At 34.5% G+C, this 4,075-nt stretch overlaps 1 long non-coding RNA gene across 1 annotated transcript; it reads right to left on the bottom strand.

Moving 5' to 3' along the window:
* Positions 1-1,756: 1,756 nt before the first annotated feature.
* LOC138906594 (uncharacterized) lies at positions 1,757-3,784 on the bottom strand. The gene is made up of 2 exons (XR_011414068.1): positions 3,425-3,784; positions 1,757-2,140 (listed from the first exon to the last, which is right to left on the bottom strand). It is a non-coding gene; the product is annotated as an uncharacterized lncRNA (long non-coding RNA).
* Positions 3,785-4,075: the final 291 nt, after the last annotated feature.

Here is a 4,075-nt window from a genome sequence, read left to right as displayed (position 1 = left end):
GACATTGTGATATGAAGTCAACACCATCTCATGGTGGGAAAAAGTATTTTATAACCTTTATTAACGATTGTACTCGATATTGTTTTGTTTATTTGCTTAATAGTAAGGACGAAGCAATTGAAGCATTTAAGTAATACACGAATGAAGTGGAGAATCAATTGAATACAAGGAATACAATGATTAGAAGTGATAGAGGTGGAGAATACGAATCTCCGTTTGCAGAAATATATTCAGAATATGGAATTATCCATCAAACTATTACCCCTATATACCTCAATCCAATGGAATTGCAGAAAGGAAAAATCGGACATTAAAGAAAATAATAAATTCTTTATTAATAAGTTTCAGCTTACCGCAGAGTTTGTGGGGGAAACTATCATTACAGCTAATCGAATACTCAACAGAGTACCCCACAACAAAATGCAATCTATTCCATATAAAAAATGAAAAGGAAGAAAACTCAACTTGAAATATTTCAAAGTGTGGGGTGTTTAGCAAAGGTACAAGTATCTTTATCCAAAAGGGTAAAAGTCGGACCAAAAACTGTGGATTGTATTTTCATTGGATATGCTACAAACAGTAAAGCATGTCAGTTTTTGGTTTCATAAATCTGATAATCCTGAAATCCATATTAATACGGTAATTGAATGAGATAATACTGAATTCTTTAAAAATATTTATCCGTATAAAACTGAATGTGAGTTGTCAAGTTAAAGATCTAAACGACCACGGGAAGAACCAAAGCAAAATATTCCAAGTGAAGAGGATCCAGGGCGTAGAAAAACGTCAAAGAACATCTACTTCCTTTGGACCAGATTTTGTGACATTCTTATTTGAATATGAGCCTCAAACTTTCAAAGGAGCTATGTCATCTTCTTATTCAGCATTTTGGAAAGAGGCAGTCAATAATGAGATTCAATCAATTTTGGATAACCATACATGGGAATTGGTTGATCTTCCTCCAGAAAATAAACCTTTAGGTTCGAAATGAATCTTTAAGAGGAAAATAAAAGTTGATGGCATTATTAACAAATCTAAGGCAATACTTGTTGTCAAAGGTTATAGACAAAAGGAAGGCCTTAATTACTTTGACACTTACTCGTCAGTAACGAGGATAACATCTATTAGGGTGTTAGTGGCACTGGCTGCCGTGTATGGTCTTGAAATCCATCAAATAAATGTTAAAACAGCTTTCTTAAATGAAGAATTGGAGGAAAAAATTTACATGAAATAACCAGAGGGTTTTGTGGTTCCTGATAAAGAAAATAAAGTGTGCAAACTTATTAAGTCGCTTTATGGACTTAAACAAGCACCCAAACAATGTCATGCTAAATTTGACCAAACAATGTTGGCAAATAGTTTTAAAATCAACAAGTATGACAAATGTGTTTACATTAAAAATACTCCAGGTCCTGAAGTCATTATTTGTTTATATGTTGATGACATGTTGATAATGAGCAAAGATATGGTAGATATAAATGCTACTAAGCGCATGCTGACTAGCAAATTTGACATGAAAGACTTAGGAGTTGCTGATGTGATATTAGGAATCAGAATTCACAAGACTCCACAAGGTCTAGCATTATCACAGTCTCACTACACTGAAAAAGTACTTGACAAGTTCAAGTATTTGGATTTCAAGATTGCCAAGACTCCAATTGACGTAAGTTATGCACTTCAAAAGAATGAAGGTGAAAGTGACTCACAACTGGACTATGCAAGAGTATTGGAAAGTTTGATGTATATCATGAATTGTACACGACCAAATATAGCATGTGCTATTAGCAAACTGAGTCGGTTTATAAGTAATCCCAATCAAATACATTGGATGACAATGAAACGAGTTTTGAGATATCTAAAACATACCCAAGACTATGCTCTGCATTATAACAAACATCCTTCCATGATTGAGGGACATAGTGATGCAAATTGGATCACCGGATCATCCGAATTTAAGTCCATGAGTGGATATATTTTCACAATTGGGGGTGGAGCAGTGTCTTGGAAATCATCCAAACAAAAGTGCATCGCCGGTTCTACGATGGAATCTGAATTCATAGCTTTAGACAAGGCCGGTGAAGAAGTTGATGGCACCAAAATTTCTTGGAAGATATTTCATTTTGGCCCAAAACTTTGGCACCTATATGTATACATTGTGATAGTCAAGCGGTAATAGGTAGGGAAGGGAGCATTATGTATAACGAAAAATCTCGTCACATACGACGGAGACACAATATCGTTAGACAACTACTCTCTAGTGGTGTTATCACTGTCACACCTCCTTTTTTTCGAAGGGATATGAGAGTTTTTCCAATTAAAGTGATGTTATTCGAAATGAGATTATTTACTTAATCAGAGTCGACACTTGGAATAAGTTATGGTGCCCCAAGTCACCGATTTATTTTAAATCCAAAATCGCGAAAATTGACTCTATTTTTATAGTCTGCGAACACAGAAGACCGAGTAAGAAATTCTGTTAACTTCGGAGAAGGTGTGAGGCACTCCCGAGTTCTGTGGTTTTAGCACGATCGCTTTAATCATACGTGGCTTAATTAATTGTTTAATTACGTATTATAGAACCTATGTGTATTTTACCTTTTACCGCTTTTAATTATGACGTTTATGGATTTAATCTTTGAAACAGACTACATGTGTGTAAATATGCTTTATTTTGGGTGCTTAAATCATGTCACATGTACGTGTACACAATTGATCGCACTTTATTAACATTAAGATTGTTCGGCCAAAGTTGCGCGAACGTATACCTTGATTTACTTTGGGATTATGTATCACAATTATGCCACGGGAACCGTACCAATAACTGTGACAATTATTTATTAAGGTGCGTATAAAGCACACTATGAAAGTTCATGATTATTCATTTTCCTAAAGTTTGGGATTTATTGATTATAGAATCGCTTGTATAAGCACATATGATTTCAGCTTTTAGGAATTACCAATAAAATCAACTATGTTTATTAAAATGAGTGGCTCAAAGAATTACTAAAATTTTCGCTGCATAGTTACTGTATTTTAGCAGAGTTTGCGCAAATAACCATTTGAAAACAATTAAGTTCAAACCTGTAGCATGTTGACACATAAGGCCTGTGTGTGCCTTTTCACTTATAGCCTAAGAGCTTCTACTATGTTAATACAACAGTGATACTTATCTAACAAACATGCAGCAGCAATGGAATAAGGGATCCCAAATCAAAAACGAGAATAGAATCATTTAGTATAAAATCAAACTGAGCTAATATTTCCTCATATGCCATATGTCATTTCCATTTACAAATCTATTCATTGCAAACAACCCAAAGATGAACTCTACTGAAAATTTCGCATCAAATTTGCATAATCCAAACTCTTCTTCAACATAAGTGTCTTTTACATCCAGCTTGAAATTTAAAGTTCGGAGAAGTACCTGGTTTCAAGAGATCAAGGAAAATCAGAAAATAAGTCTCTGAAACAGTAGGGATATCAACAGGAAACAGCTTCAAATCAATAGCGGAAAATCCCAGCAACTCAGCAAAGGGAAACCAGAAACAGAATGAAAACCAAGGCAAACTAAATTTTCTATTCTTTTTTTTTTGAAAATTTTGAATTCCTTTTGTTTTGAGGCTTGGAATTTCAGATTTGTAGCTCAAAAGTTTTTGAATTCTAGCAGATTACTTTCCAGTTATGGAATGGAATTTTTGAGGTGTCTGTTGCGTGAGTGTATAGGTCTGAGAGAGTGAAGAAGGAGAAGAGGCGGCTAGGGTTCTTTGAGGGAGAGGGGTCCGTTTGTTCTCCATATGTAGTGGAAAATGGTTTGGTTTTAATGAGAGAAAAGGGGATTGACCTAGGCGAGTCATGAGGAATTGGGCGGATATGGAAATTTGTTTGGGGCTCTTTGGGACCGGCTCAATCTGATTTAAACTAAGAAAAAACTTTCCCCCTTTTCATTTGTTTGCTTTCTTTTCCTTTGATTTTAAATTAAAATCCTAACTTAAAGTCAATTTTCAGAATTAAACCTAATTTGCTAATTAATCAATTTAAAACTAATGAAGGAAAATTATCAAATTAAAACTAAAAC

This window comes from Nicotiana tomentosiformis, chromosome 2, assembly GCF_000390325.3.
Source record: "Nicotiana tomentosiformis chromosome 2, ASM39032v3, whole genome shotgun sequence".
Classification (NCBI taxonomy): Eukaryota; Viridiplantae; Streptophyta; class Magnoliopsida; order Solanales; family Solanaceae; genus Nicotiana; species Nicotiana tomentosiformis.
The sequence above is the reverse complement of the archived record's forward strand: the minus strand, read 5'-3'. Positions and strand labels throughout refer to the sequence as shown.